The 16882-nt window shown below is 37.2% G+C and overlaps 1 protein-coding gene across 1 annotated transcript in view; it reads left to right on the forward strand.

The window, feature by feature from the left end:
* The first annotated feature begins 1873 nt into the window (after positions 1 to 1873).
* The window catches only part of LOC147343960 (protocadherin-15-like), a 1781617-nt gene continuing 1766608 nt past the window's right edge, over positions 1874 to 16882 (forward strand). The window contains exon 1 of the mRNA XM_086377653.1: positions 1874 to 2032. The gene's annotated coding sequence lies outside the window, so the exon portion shown is untranslated. The remainder of the gene's footprint in view (positions 2033 to 16882) is intronic.

Genomic DNA, 16882 nt, shown 5'->3' on the forward strand with positions numbered 1-16882 from the left:
CTTGGGATATATATCTCTATAAGACTGGAACTCCATCTTTGAGGGTACAGAGAGTCCCTGAGAGGAGAGAGGTTTGCCAATATATAATTAAACTCCAGGGACTTGGAGTGACATGTGAAAAATGTTATGAGATGCAGCAGATAGAGCACTGACTGGCAAAAAGCCTGAAGAAGCCTCCCAGTGGAGAGAAAGAAACATTCAGCGTGGACAAGAAAGGGGCAAAGAATACAGCTGGGAAAACAGATTATTTTCTCTCTAGGAATTATGGTGAGACTCCAGGCAGTTATGAGTGGGTAAGCTTTACTTGGATAAATACAATTGATGAAGATTGCTTTCAGTATAAAATTCTAGATATGAATTAAGAAAAATAAGAATGGAGAGTCTGGAGACAGTGGGAACCATTTTGTTATTCCCTCCATTATATTATTTTCCAGGTTACTTCAATTCTACCCTATACTTTCCAGGATTATCTTTATGTGAATGATCAACATTCCCTCACTAGAAACTTCTTGACCTCTTTTTCTCAATTACAACTTTCCCTGTTTCCTTTTTGTTGTTTTTCTAATTCTGCAAGCAATTAGCTATATGAGAAATAATGTATTTAATAATATATACCTGTCTCTTTGTCAGAAAAATGGCAATTACCATGCATGCATTTTATGAGAATTGAGTTCATAAATGTAAGTACTTAAACAGTGTTTAACATACGGTGCTAAACAAGTGATAGTTGTCACTATGTATCAAGGCCATCACATGACACTTCAGTCATCTCTACTGAGGTAGTGCCTCTTTCAAAACATGGCTTATATCTATATCATTCACAGGTTTTAATATAAAAGCTAGGTCAAAATAGAGTTTTAATGAATGAATGATGTTTATTTTATGTTAAGTGATTAGTATAGTTTGATTTTCCTGTCTCTTTCTTTGCAATCCCATGGACTATAGCCTGCCAGGTTCCTCCATCCATGGAATTCTCCAGTCAAGAATACTGGAGTGGGTGTAGCCATTCCCTCCTCCAGGGAATCTTCCTGACCCAGGGATCAACCCAGGTCACCTACATTGCACGCAGATTCTTTACCGTCTAAGCCACCAAGGAAGCCCATATTTTTCAAGATATTTTTCATCATTTTATTTTCATTTGTAATTTCCTTGGACTACATTACTCTAAATATTTTTTAAATGACTATCATGGATTTTTTCATTGTTTTAAATTTCTTGCACTTAACAAAAAGTTTCTGCAAACTGCTCTGTGTATCCAGTAACAAATCAATGTCAGAAAGGGAATTTAGGTGATTTGCCACCTGTGGCTAGGGATGCTCTGGTGGCCCCAGGTCAACACTGAAGGCAATGTGGTGCTGTAGAGTCAACTCCTTAGCTGGAACAGTGCTTTAGTTTATATTTCTGGTGTATAGGGGATGACATATTTTTCTAATTATTTCTAGAATAATCTCTTTCTCTTACAAAAGTAGTTTCTAACATTGGGTACACATCAGAATCACCTGGGGAGTATTCAAATTAAGAATGGAGAGGGGAGGGGCCTGTATTGGTGGTGATCTAGTCACTAAGTCATCTTGGACTCTTGCGACACCATGGACTGTAGCCTGCTAAGCTCCTTTGTCCATGGAATTCTCCAGACAAGAATACTGGTGTGGGTTGCCATTTCCTTCTCCAGGGGATCTTCCTGACCCAGGAATTGAATCCAGTTCTCTTGCATTGCAGGCAGGTTCTTTACCAACTGAGCTATGAGGGGTTTGTATTAGTAGGTTTTAAAATCTCTGGAGGTGATCTTAGTTGCTATAGGCCTGAAAATCACTGCCCTACAACCCAGTATCCTCAGTTCCAAACCCTAATACAAAGCACCTGGGATCTCCACTAAGTGCTTAAATAGGCCCTGCAGGAAATAAATTCTAAGAGGGAGGAGTCTTTTTTCTCTTTATTGCCCTTTGAATCAAGACTGCAGGTCAACTCTACCCTGGGTCTCCAGTCTCCTGGCCTGCCTTGCAGATTTTGGATTTATCAGCCCTACAAAAGGGTGAGTCAGTTCCTTAAAATAAATTTCTCTCTCTCACATACCTATTGGTTCTTTTTCTCCAGAGAAGCTAAGCTCTAGTCTGACATGGGCTTTATCTTTAAACCTTCAATTTAGTTCAGTTGCTCAGTCATGTCCGACTCTTTGTGACCTCATGGACTGCAGCACACCAGGCCTCCCCGTCCATCACCAACCCCCGGAACTTACTCAAACTTATGTCCATCAAGTCGGTGATGCCATCCAACCATCTCATCCTCTGTCTTTTGCTTCTCCTCCTGCTTTCAATCTTTCCAAACATCAGGGTCTTTTCCAATGAGTTAGTTCTTTGCATCAGGTGGCCAAATTATTGGAGCTTCAGCTTCAGCATCAGTCCTTCAAATGAATACTCAGGACTGATTTCCTTTAGAATTGATTGGTTGAATCTCCTTGCTGTTTCCAAGGGATTCTCAAGAGTCTTCTCCAACACCACAGTTCAAAAGCATCAATTCTTCGGCACTCAGCTTTCTTTATAGTCCAACTCTCACATCCATACATGACTACTGGAAAAACCATAGCCTTGACTAGACGGACTTTTGTTGGCAAAGTAATCTCTCTGCTTCTTAATATGCTGTCTAGGTTTGTCAGTTTTTCTTCCAAAGAGCAAGCATCTTTTAATTTCGTGGCTGCAGTTACCATCTGAAGTGAGTTTGGAGCCCAAAAAGATAAAGTCTGTCACTGTTTCCATTGTTTCTCCATCTATTTGCCATGAAGTGATGGGACTGGATGCCATGATCTTCGTTTTCTGAATGTTGGGTTTTAAGCCAACTTTTTCACTCCTCTTTCACTTTCATCAAGAGGCTCTTTATTTCTTCTTCACTTTCTGCCATAAGGGTGGTGTCATCTGAATATCTGAAATTATTGATATTTCTCCCAGCCATCTTGATTCCAGCTTGTGCTTCTTTCAACCTTAGAAACCAGTTTACATTTGGACCAACTAAAATCTGGAAAGATGAAATGTCTTGTAAGGTTCTCAAAGTAATTAGAGATGGTAGGTTGTTTAAACTTAAGTCTGTCTGACTGAATTAAAACTTGACTGATGCAAACATAATAGTTATGTGATATGCTGACATATTTCAAAGTAAATCACAGACCCTCTAACAGGATTCCATGTTGCTGGTTTTCACATTTCTTGGACATTCTTTTGTTATTCTTGTGGATTCTAGACAGGGTTTTGTTCATATCCCTTTATAGCCCCTGAAAACATTTGGAAAGCAATGCTTGATATGGTATAAATTAAATAGCTTTGTAGTGTTTTGAAGATATGATTAAAGTCCTTGTGGCCTTTGGTGCTCAGCCATTACACAGAGTTTGAATTTACCCCAGTGACTTGTTTAGAGAAACTGACTTTTCAATATATCCATTTTCTTGATAAACACTTTACAGTGGTTTTATTTTGATGGCAAAATATTTACTGTTTCTACCTTGTAAACTGAAAAACAGAAGGGTTGGGATATAAGGATTAAAATAAAACAAAGTGCTTAAGTACAAAGGACTACCTCAGAACTAATGGGATTTATACAAGCACAGTTTCTCAATGTATGCTTACTTATATAATTTTTGCCCCTACTAGCTGTGTTAGGTCATTTTGAAAGCTTTTAACCACCATGAACCAGCCTGGTTTTTAGTTACCTTGTGGAGCAGAGATGTTAATTACCTTATTCGAACCTCCATGATATGCATGGTGAGCCCTAAAATTCCTCAGGTAGACCCAGGCCATCTTTTTTGCCATCTGTTACTCAGGTGCTCTGGGGCACCTATCTTTATTTTTTCCCTCAATATTTTCCCCACTGTTCTCATTTAGAATGACATTTACATTTTTATTAAGCTGAGAAATAACAATAAAAACCTAAACAGCCCCTTAGAGGGAAAAACAGTTAATCATAACAGTATTGTACAGTTTTTATTCATCCTTGTGAGATTTCTAAACATCATTGTTTTGTGTTTGTTTATGAATGCACACTTGCTTTGTAATTAGTTAGAAAGCTATCAGAGTCTCCAGGTTGAAGCTATTGACTGCAGACCCATTCCCTGTTCCTTTTTCAAAAACTTTTTAAAAAAATTGCTACCCCTATTAAAAACAAGTTGATAAAATGAGGGTGACAAAAGAATTACAATATTTGTATTCTGGTCTTTGACTTATTATGGATATTTGAGTGTGTTAAACATATTTTTTTACTCACACAGCAATGGCTTTCACTTTTCTGTGTCTTTTTCTGAGAACAATGATGTTTAAGCAATGCAACATTGATTGATCCAAACTTCAACAGTCTTCTATTTATCCCAATCCTCCCACTCTTCCTTTCCCCAAATAGACCAGAATGTATTTTGGAGGAATAAATATCTACAGGATGATCAACCTAATAGTAGATTTCCTATCAGCGCAACTCTAGTAAATGAAGTTAAGTCTGAGTAACTTGCTTTGTTCACAGTGCTAGAAAATTGGGCTGATCTCAGTCAGTCAAAAGGGATTGAACTGTAGTTGGTGTTATTGTCTGTTTTCCACTTTCTGGCTTTATGCTGCTGAGTCCTGACCCTTTTTTTTTTTTTCTTTTCAGTCTCATTTTCCCACTTGTTTAGCTCATCTTTTCTTTTTTTTTTTTTTTAGCTCATCTTTTCTCACATTCAAACAGATGAAGATAGCAACTGTGCAGTCAGGATTTTGCCTCAGATCAAAACATATTCCACAAAACATCCTTGGACATCTAGAAAAGAACAGTCATCTATATGTTTCTCTTAATTTAAAACAATCTCATCTTGAAAGAATTATATACTTTGTATCATTTGTGATTCTAGAAATCTTATGGATTTAGTATAGTCTACTTTCCTTGCATTTACTACAGTTGGGAGACTCAGCAACTTTCAAGGCTTATTAAATTTATCAAAGCCTAAGGAAAAGAACAAATATATTGGTGAAACTAGGCTGTGTAATGATCACAGAAGATTACCAATGTGATGGAGCCTGACCTAATGAAAAAACGTAATGCTGGAGTTAAGACTGAGTGGGTACAATACACTCAGCAGCTTGGCTTTCTTAAGGAATTTGAACCTCATGATGTTAGATAGCTTTCCTTTTGTTGTATACTGGTTAGCAATCTGAGACGACAATATTACTGGTTGAAACCAGTTATGAATGCTGTAAAGCAGCAGTCTCCAACTTTTTAGCATCAGGGACCTGGTTTCACGGAAGACAATTTTTGCACGGAAAGGGTTGGAGAAGGTTCAAGTGGTAACGTGAGCGATGGGAAAAGCAGATAAAGCTTTGCTCCCTTACCTGCTGCTTACCTCCTGCTGTGTGGCCCAGTTCCTAAAAGACCACAGACTGGTCCACAGCCCAGATGTTGGGGACCCCTGCTTTAAAGCAACAGTGGGAATACTGACATTCCTTGCCATAGGTGGAGGAATATCTAGAAATTTCTGCCCAGTAAAAATTCTTTTACTTTACCTTTAGGTTGTTATTTTCTAGAATGACTGACTGAAATGTATGTTTTCACTTGTCCATTGTAAGTGTGTGATGTATCATAGGAAAAATACCAAAGGATCTGTGGTATATGGGCTACCACCTCCTAGAAGTAAGAGCAGAGTGTGCACCATATCTTAGTTCTGGCATAAACATGCACATGCTAAGAATATGAACACATGTATCACAAATTATAAAAGTCAGGTACATTTGGAAATATATAAAAATATGTAATACAATATATATTTTATATCTGTGAAAATTCATTATATTCATCAAGTCTTTCATTAGTAAAATGCTTCTACTTGTGGTAGTGAAATTATGTTAAGATCATTGTTTATCTTAGTCTCATGGATTGAATAAAAAAGAGCCATGTCTTCCTCAGACATAACAATGGTCAGCTTGGCCATTAATGAGTGTGATTGAGTTTTCTAGAGTTGGCAGTGGCATAGTGCTCTTTCCATGGTAAGAGGGTGACTACTTCATTAGAGACAACAATTCACCTGAGAGGATGTATTCAGAATATAATATTTTTGGCAAACTCTGTTTTTGTTATATTCATAAGTGAGAACTAAAATATACTAAAAAATAAGTGCTAGGAGTCTTTGAAACTAAGTATAAGTGTTGTGTTACCAAATGAAAGTCATTCAGTTGTGTCCAACTCATGGAATTCTCCAGGCCAGAATACTGGAGTGGGTAGCCTTTCCTTTCTCCAGGGGATCTTCCCAACCCAGGGATCGAACCCAGGTCTCCCACATTGCAAGCGAATTCTTTACCGGCTGAGCCACAAGGGAAACCACAGGGGAAGCCCAAGAATACTGGAGTGGGTAGCCTATCCCTTCTCTAGCTGATCTTCCTGACCCAGGAATCAAACAGGGGTCGCCTGCATTGCAGGCTGATTCTTTACCAACTGAGCTATGAGGTGTTATCAAATTAAGTATTAAAACCTTGAGTATTTTTACCTCTACTGTCATTCTATAAAGTAAATAAGTAACTGAGAATTTTATATTTGGAGTATTTTGTCATTGGAAAAGACCCTGAAGATGGGAAAAATTGAAGGCAGGAGGAGAAGGGGATGACAGAGGATGAGATAGTTGGACAGCATCACTGACTTGATGGACATGAGTTTAAGTAAGCTCCAGGAGTTGGTGATGGACAGGGAAGCCTGGCATGTTGCAGTCCAAGGGGCTGCAGAGTCAGACATGACTGAGTGGCTGAACTGACTGACAAATTTTGTCAAAGATGCCTCTGTTTAAATGTTAATCATATGATTTTTTTTAATTTTATTTTATTTTTAAACTTTACATAATTGTATTAGTTTTGCCAAATGAGTCCAAGAAGGCAGTTATAAATAAAATCAACATTATGTGCCTTCTAATGGCATGTATTAGGAAATTAAAAGAATTACATTTTATGAAGTCCCTGGGTCTCACCATAATATAAAGGATTACAGGGGATATAACACTGTTTTAAAGTACTTTGATGTGTAAGCTTTATTGGCTAAAACAGAGTAATGGGTACTTGGTTTACTGGACTGCCTGAAGCTGGTTACTTCCCTAAGAGTTACCATAGAGGTGCAAAAAGCAACCCAGGCAAAGCTGAACAGACTGTCTGGGTTGAAGAAGTTGATGTTGAGAAACTGAGGAGTCTAAGATATATTTCATAGGACAGAGTATTGAAGAAAAGACAGATGCAGAGAGAACTCCAGGTATCTTCAGAGAAAGACCTCAAGTATCCACTTGAGAATTGATGAGTGTGTATATTGCAGAACTCTCTGAAGCTGAGAACAAACAACGCAACATATGAGAGATGATGGTGCCTGCTTCTCACACAGTGCTGAGTATGGTGACTTTTCAAATCCAGTGTACTAGCAGCCTTACATGGAAGGCTCTTGCCTCAGCTGTGGCAAATAACTAAACCTAGGTAAGCCCTGAATAGGTCCTACCTACCAAATTTTAATACCAAATCCTAAAAGTATCAAAATGGTTAATTTTTAATTACTCCCCTATTTCCAGTCTTGCTTTGCTCCAGTTTCCTCATATTTTTATTTTGTTGATTATCAAAGATTCAGTTCAGTTCAGTCACTCAGTCATGTCCGACTCTTTGTGACCCCATGAACCGCAGCATGCCAGGCCTCCCTGTCCATCACCAACTCTCAGAGTCCACCCAAACCCATGTCCATCGAGTCAGTGATGCCATCCAACCATCTTATCCTCTCTCATCCCCTTCTCCTCCTGCCCTCAATCTTTCCCAGCATCAGGGTCTTTTCAAATGAGTCAGCTCTTTGCATCAGGTGGCCAAAGTATTGTAGTTTCAGCTTCAACATCAGTCCTACTAATGAACACCCAGGACTGATCTCCTTTAGGGTGGACTGGTTGGATCTCCTTGCAGTCCAAGGGACTCTCAAGAGCCTTCTCCAACACCACAGTTCAAAAGCATCAATTCTTTGCCACTCAGCTTTCTTTATAGTCCAACTCTCATATCCATACATGACTACTGAAAAAACCATAGCCTTGACTAGACGGACCTTTGTTGGCAAAGTAATATCTCTGCTTTTGAATATGCTTCTAGGTTGGTCATAACTTTCCTTCCAAGGAGTAAGCGTCTTTTAATTTCATGGCTGCAATCACCATCTGTGGTGATTTTGGAGACCCCCCAAAATAAAGTGAGCCACTGTTTCTACTGTTTCCACATCTATTTGCCATGAGGTGATGGGACCGGATGCCATGATCTTAGTTTTCTGAATGTTGAGTTTTAGGCCAACTTTTTCACTCTCCTCTTTCACTTTCATCAAGAGGCTCTTTAGTTCTTCACTTTCTGCCATAAGGGTGGTGTCATTTGCATATCTGAGGTTATTGATATTTATCCCAGCAATCTTGATTCCATCTTGTGCTTCCTCCAGCCCAGCATTTCTCATGATGTATTCTGCATATAAGTTAAATAAGCAGGGTGACAATATACAGCCTTGACATACTCCTTTTCCTATTTGGAATTAATAGAACATGGATTTTGTTTGGGGATGAAACACATTTTGTTAAATCTACATTCCACCCGTCATTGCTATTCCAGGCAGATACATAGGAAAAGTTGGGCTCAAAAATGGAGTTTTCTGTGGAAGAAAAGTTTTCTGCAGATCCTGGGTATTCAAGATTTAAAAAAGAAAGAAAGAAAGAAATCAGCTGAGGCAGTAGATGAAATTTGTTTTCTTACCATGAGGCAACTATAAGGTTGAAAATCTTGTGGTATAAGCAAAGATATAGGCATAAGGAACATCACTAAGCCACTACACTTATAGTGTTTCCCTCCAGGCTTTTTATTAAGTAAGTAAACAAATGTCCATTTGGCTAAGCCTGTATAGTTAGATTTCTGTTAAACATTGCAATGCAACACTGGTCTTGCGCAAACTGCTATCTAACCTTTGGTTTATTTTGCAACTTTGTTTTCCCATGATTTGCCAGTGTCAGTCTAGTGCAAGGATTTCAGTGGCCCCAAATCAAGTAAGCTTATGTTAATTGAATGCAGAAGATAATCACATGGCAAATACAGAATTTTGCTTTTCCCCCCACCACCCACACCCTGGCCTTACTACCTTGAAAGAAAAATATTTTGACTTTATAGAGTAATGTAACTTACTGGGTGAGGTTTTTTTTTTTTGCCTATGAAGTATTGAATATTCAGAGTTAAGGTTATAACCCAAATTTACAGTAACATAAGCTAGGTTACAGAGGGCAGATAAATTAGACAAGGATCATAGCATTTGTTTCAAATATTTGACCCTGGAATGTTTGAACAGTGAATGCTAGCATGAGTATTTTAAAACTATGCCCCATTACTGAAACTATAGAAAACTGAAACTCAAAAAGGATGAATGTTAGTGTTATGTAAATCATCCCCATATATACTATCATGGCTGTGTTTTGCAGATATTAGATTTAATTCTTAATTTTGCACATGTGTGAATAGAGTCCATTTTAGGCTGGGAAAGACTTCTAAAGCCAGATATTTCTTTCTCTCAATGTATTAATAAGTACTGACAAACGTTAACATATTTGGTAAATACTGGCAGACTGGGCAAAGACCCAACTATGATAAAGTTACAATTTGGAACATGTTTTAAAGACAACTAAATTCTGAAGAGAAAAATGAGAGCTGTAGCTAAAATTAAGTGAATCAGTTCCCATAAATATCTTGACACATATCAGTTGATGGATGAAATCTAGCACAGTCTAATGAAAACTATTGAAACCAGCAATTGAGTTAAAGTAACAAGAGAAAGTTGACATCAATCAGTCAATCAAAAAATCAGTTGAACAACACCATATAAATTTGTAAACACACATGGAATTTCAAGTCATTACAATTTGGAGACTTTGTGAGTTAAAAAACAAAGCATATAGAAGACACTTGGAGATTCAGTTTACTGACACCTTGCTTTGACTCAGTGTCAGGATTGTGATTAAAAAAAAAAAAGAATGTGCTCTAAGGCTGATTTGATGAAAGAACAAGGGGAAGTTCAGAATTATTCTCTAATCCAGTCTGCTGGTCTCAAAGTTCATTTCCCAAATCAGCAGCCTCAGTAACATTTGAGAAATTACTTCAGATAAGAATTCTTGGACCACGTCCTCTCTGCACTACCAGAGAATGAAACATTATGAAGGAGACCCAGATATTTTTGGTTAACCAGAGCCCTCCACGTGATTCTGATACACACTCAAGATTGAGAATCACTGCTGTGCTCCATATTTTTCAGTAAAATAAGTAAGTTGAGCTAAATGGTCCTGGCAGATAATATTTTTATGGGATAGGAGTCACTGAAAGATACAAATTGTTAGCCTGGGAAGTAGATAAGTTTCACACATTTTAAGATTTTTCACAGAAAGCACTGCCACCCAGAAACACATTTTAACTCAACATAAGGAGTTATGTTTCCTTATGGAACATGAGTAGTCATCTTTCAGGATCTTTCAATTGCTGAGAGGCGACTCAAATTTTTGAGTATATAAAATCCACTTAAGGGAACTTTTTAATAGTTCTAGGGAAGGTTCTATTAACTAACATTTTTCATAAGAACCAAAGTTGTTTCAGAATCAGATGGTTTCCTAAGGACCCTTTGAGAAATGAAAGAACTGTCTGGAAGGAAATAAGGTTTCATCTCCAACTGCTGGCATGACACAGTTATAGAGTTTTTTTTTTTTTTTTTTTTTCTACAAGAAGTTGGATGTTAAGTATTATGTCTAAAATCCACTGTTAGCTTGAGGTGTCATGACCATATGTGGAACTAAGATTTCATGTGTGATTTCCCTGGTGGCTCAGTGGTAAAGAATCTGCCACCAAAGTCGGAGACCCAGGAGACATGGGTTCGATGCCTGGGTCAGGAAGATCCCTTGGAGAAGGAAATGGCAATCCAATCCAATACTAGAATGGAAGCAGAGCTTGGTGATTATAGTCCATGAGTTTGCAAAAGAATCAGACAGGACTTAATGACTAAAGAACACAATTTCATGTAGTTAAAGTAGATAACTTGTTAAGTGATGAAGTCTATCAAAATGGCAGGCTTGCAGAGTTGATGCGTAACAAGCTTTCTTAACTGATTGGTGGTGTTTTTGACTAACTTATCCAGGTGTCAAGTAGACACAAACTTGGTCTGTAAAAACCGTAATATATAACCAGATTCCAGGAAGTCTCTAGCATTTAGAACAATGTGTCTTAGCTTCAAGGGTGGACCATGTTTCTTATTACCATTGTGATTTTTTTGGGTGCATGAGTTTTGGATTTTTATCCTTTATTGAATCCACTGTTGAATAATGTCTATATTTTTGTTAAGGTAGTAATTTCTGGAAAAATTCTTCTTTAAAAGGTTCTAGGCTATTCAATAAACTGCATTTTTAAGGTAATATTTTTCTTTGTTAAACCTCTGATTCTTCTCTAAATTAGATAGTGTTGGTGATGATATGCCACCTTACGGCATAGTAATATCAATTTAGAGATTAAGGTGGTGTTTGATTTAAGACTACTGATATTTTGAAAGAGAATGAGAGAGGATAGATGGTTGGTCAGCCTGTGCAGTGTAGCTTGGAAAGGGCTAATGGCTTTCTGTGAGAATCATAATGAAACCCACTAGGCTTGTAGACAGAAAGCATCAGGCTTGAGGAGCATTCTGGCACCAGATCATTCACCCTACCAGTACTTTTGTTTTTAATACCTGCTGGAGTTTACTAAGTTAATTGCTGTCTCTCTGCTTACACCATAAGAAAGGCATAGCCTTTCTTGGAGAACTAGGGCAGTCTCCAGGGAACAACAAGTAGAAAGTTTTAATTCTAAAAACTGTCTTTTCTGATAGCTGTCTCCTAGTGAAAAAGTTCTGCTTCGAATCAACACACTCTTTTCACATGTATCACACATGGACATAACTGTGAGTACATGACTAAATGCACACACAAAAAATATATAACATTGTGGATTATTACTTATTGTGTTCAGATATATATTAGTGCAGATGAGCACAAGTTACTTCAACATATTAAATTTTAGTTGATTATTTCAAATGACACAAAGCATGGAATAATTATTGATTCCTAGATTATTTTAAGATCTTGGATTGTTCAGAGTAAATAACTTCAATTTTATCTAATTATGTTGATAATGTTTGCTTTTCATAGGATATCTAAGTGTGAATACTCCTACCCTCACCCTCAAGCCCTCTTTGAGTAGCATTGTGTGATATGCCTTCTCATGTCATTTTTACTATATCATTATATGTTTGTATATTTCTAGATTTTGGTCTCCAATAGTGTATTAAAGGGACTTTTAAAAGAGACTTTTCCCCCATCTTTTTTTTTTTTTCTTTTGAATCTTCACCAGAGATCCACATAAGCCCAGCAGCATGACTAATTTGTAATGCCATTCTGAAAAATTACCATTTTTTCTGGTATTTTGCTCAGGAAGAATGATAAAGCCTAAAATGCTAATTACCAATTTATTTTTCAGGTCTCTAACAAGATGAAGTGTTAACAGAACTAGACTTGACAGCATTATCATCAGTGGTTCCATAAAATCCAAAAATGAGTTAGAGCAAATTGTGGTCAGAATAGGGCAAACCCGTCATTCTAAACTCTGGTGAGGTGAAGTGAAGTGAAGTCGCTCAGTCGTGTCTGACTCTTTGCCACCCCATGGACTGTAGCCTATTAGGCTCCTCAGTCCATGGAATTTTCCAGGCAAGATTACTGGAGTGAGTTGCCATTTCCTTCTCCAGAGGATCTTCCCAACCCAGGGATCAAAGCCGTGTCTCCCGCACTGCAGGCAGACGCTTTCCAGATCTCTCGTAATTCAGGTGTCTTTCAATGAAAATGTCAAGTAATTGTATTTTCATCTGAAATGTGTTTTTTAAAACATTGTCTGATTGGTGTTATGGATTAAAAATTCAAGAAGGCATTCTTCCATCCTATTTAAATAGAATCATTCCATTCCACTGACTAGTTCACACATCTTGAGGATGACACGTTCTACCATAAGCATAGGATAAAGAGTTTGGTGACTTAATACTATTACTAATAAAAATTTTAAAACAGAATATGGGCAAATTAAATGTTTTTTTTTTTATCTCTTAACAATTAAAACATAAAATAGTTTAAAAATTCAAGCCACAGGCACAGACAAAACTAATTTTTTCTTACTTACCTCTCTTGGCCTTTTCTCCATTGATGCGTGGGTGTGTGTGCTAATCACTATTAATGCTGGGTTGGCCAAAAGTCCTCTCAGGTTTTTCCATAAGATGTTATGGAAGAATTCAAACAGACTTTTTGCCAACACAATATTTTCCTGTCTTATATCACAATGCATATTCAAAAAAGAATCTATAATAAGCATACTTATGTGCATACACGTATCATGACAGTTTTCTTTATATACATCATGCCATCTACCCTGATATTCGTAGTTAGTCCCTATCACTTTAATCAATAAATAAATCCATAGATTAATTTGGAATTAGTAGGTCACTAATGGCAACCCCCTCCAGTACTCTTGCCTGGAGAATCCCAGGGACGGGGGAGCCTGGTGGGCTGCCATCTATGGGGTGGCACAGAGTCAGACACGACTGAAGCGACTTAGCAGCAGCAGCAGCAGCAGCAGTAAGTAATGGCACCCCACTCTGGTACTCTTGCCTGGAGAATCCCATGGAGAGAGGAGCCTGGTAGGCTCCAGTCCATGGGGTCGCTAAGAGTTGGACACGACTGAGCGACTTCACTTTCACTTTTCACTTTCATGCATTGGAGAAGGAAATGGCAACCCACTCCGGTGTTCTTGCCTGGAGAATCCCAGGGACAGAGGAGCCTGGTGGGCTGCCATCTGTGGGGTTGCGCAAAGTCGGACAGGACTGAAGCGACTTAGCAGCAGCAGTAGCAGTAAGTATGTGTGTTTGATATAGTCATATAGTCCTCAAAGAGTTATACTCATTTATATGCTCACCAGCAATGAATATATTGTTTTTAATTTGATATATTGTATTCTGAGAAGTGCCTTTATCACAGAAGAACATAGTGTTCCTCTTAGGTTTGGATTATCAAAGTAATATGCAGATGTATTTACTTTGAATAGAAAGTAAACAAAGATACTAATTCACTTTTTTTTTAATGAGGAAAGAATATAGTGATCTTTCTAAAGTTGTATAATAGCTCGGGTAATGATTTTTAATATCATGATTATGTTATGATTTCAGTAAGTGGTTAATATTAATATGATATAGTAACTTCCTAAACTTTTTCCAGTGTATATTGAGGATCTGAATGCCTGAATTTACTTAATGTAAGGCAGGAGCTGAACAGTAACAGTAAATTAAGTTTATGGATAAATAGTCTGAATGAACAGAAGGTAGATCGTCTTTTGTAGAGATTTAGCCTTCTACTTAGTGAATTGTTAATAATTGACAATCTATGATATACACATGTGTCACAAGAGAGTTTATCTGATTCTCACCATAACCTTACTAGCTTTGGCTTGTTATCTTTGTTTTACAAATGAGTCATTAAAAGCACATGTGTTTGTTTGACCTTAACACAGAAAATGACCTATAATTTTATTTCCATTTGCTTTTGTTAGTTACAATAACATAAAACTATTTAAATTGGTGGGAAAGTTGAATATTTTTTGCATTTACTTTGTATTTAAGGTCTGATATAGCAGTATTTAAGTTTGATTTGAAAAGAAATGCTAAGCATTTCCTAATTGAACTAAATTGCTTCGTGTGTATTCTGAGAAGTGCCTTTATCACAGAAGAACATAGCGTTCCTCTTAGGTTTGGATTATCAAAGTAATATGCAGATTTATTTTGTATATCAAATGAATAATCCATATTCTCATAAATATAAATATCCACACTATGTTTCTGTATACGTTGTTGTCAACAGCACTTCCTTATTGGTATACATACTTTAGAGAGTAAAGAACCAAATCAAATAAAGGTATTTCTATTTAGTAAAAGAAAAAACAAAACTATTTTTTGGCTGTTGTGATATGGGAAATTACTCTGCTGTGAGAAGACAAAATTGCAATAATCCATAATTTAAACACTTAAATTCCCCAGATCTGGTAGAATCTCAATGGGATATTCTCAGTGAATGGTCTTCTTTCAAGAGGCAAAGAAAGGGTACAGGCATTATGGGAAAACAGTGTTCATCAACAAATTAAAAATAGAATTACTATATGATTCATCAATCTTATTTCTAAGTATTTATGCAAAGGAAATAAAATCAGTACCATGAATGTCTGCATGCCCGTGTTCATTGTAGCAGTGTTCACAATAGCCAAGATATGGAAGCAACCTCAATGTCCTTCAATAGATGAATGAAGAAAATGTAATGCATAAATTGGAATATTATTCAGCCTTAAGGAAGTACTTCATTGTGACAACATGGATGTAACTGAAAGGCATGCTAAATGAAATAAGTCAGACATGAAAAACAAATGCTGCATGATCTCACTTATATGTGGAATCTAAAGTAGTCAAACTGATAGAATGGCAATTGCCAGGGGCAAGTGGAAATGGGACGTAAATGGAGACTTAGTCAAGAGTACAAAGTTTCAGGTGTAGGGGAGGAAATGTTTTCAGTCCTTCCCCTGTCTAGGTTCTAGACAATAATAATACTGTCCTAATAATTGGCCTAATTATTCAGTTGACATAAAGCAGTAGCAGGAGGAAAACATTTAATTTTTTTTGCGTTCAGGAGTCCTGTAAAATTAAGACTCAGAGACAGTTGAGACTTATATTCCATCCTGTGCTAAGAAGAAAGGGAGAGGGATGTTGACCTTCTAAAGGAAGGAAGATAGTTCACAAGAAGATGAGAAAAGCAAGTGTTTGGTAAACAAATGTTACGTGCCATGCAGATAAGGCTTCTAAGATCTAAACCACCCCCCATCCAAACTCTTTTAGGCAGTTAATGGAGGTAAAATACTTTTTCTGAGTCCATTGTCTCTTAATTTGAGCCTTTAGCTCAAAAGAACCGCATGCCAAAGTGGCGTATTTTGGGGATGTCATACTCTATTCTTCCTTACAGTTACACAAGATGAAAAGGTTCTGGAGATCTGATGTACTGCATGGTGACTACAGTTAATCACACTGTATTATACACTTGAAATTTGCTAACAGAGTAAATCTTAAATGTTCTCACCACAAAAAAAGATAGTTACTATGTGAGGTAATGGGTATGTTAATTGGCTTAATTGTTGTGATTACTTTACAGTGTATACATCAAAACATCAATCTGTGCACCTTAAATATATACAATTCCTATTTTTCAATAAAACTTAAAACGTAAAGAAAGATATTTTAACACAGGAGTGAGTCTGTTGAACATATTGGCCTAAGATATAGAGGTTGGATAGAGCTTAGAGGTTGGCTTGTCACTTGTGGCAAGTCCCCTGTAGCCTGGCTGAGTGTCTAGTGCTATTGTCAAAAGAGGCTGCCGTCAAAGCCAGGTAAATGGGAGTGAAAACAGAATGCAATGACTAGTTGACTCCCCAAACAAAACACAAACCAAGTCAGCATACACTAGAAAAGTCAGATGCATGATTCAGTGAATGTGGTCAAGAAAGTGGACAGAGTCAAGAAGGAGGTGGGCAGGGTGACTTAAAGGAGCCACAAGGCTTCAGTGAGGAGGTTGGCTTCTGATTATATTTCATGGGTAAAAGTAACCTCTTATTCAATTTCTTTTATCTTAACACTTTTAGGGGAAAAAAATGTCTTTATGCATGTTTAGGTGTCCTGTCAAAACTCCACAGCAAGGAAACTTATTTGTATGTGTACTTTTCAAGTCAGAATATGTTCATACTGTGAGGGTGCCATTTATTCATTGGCTGACCTC

This window comes from Bos grunniens, chromosome 26, assembly GCF_055505025.1.
Source record: "Bos grunniens cultivar Pamir isolate PY7600 chromosome 26, Bosgru_T2T1.0, whole genome shotgun sequence".
Lineage (NCBI taxonomy): Eukaryota > Metazoa > Chordata > Mammalia > Artiodactyla > Bovidae > Bos > Bos grunniens.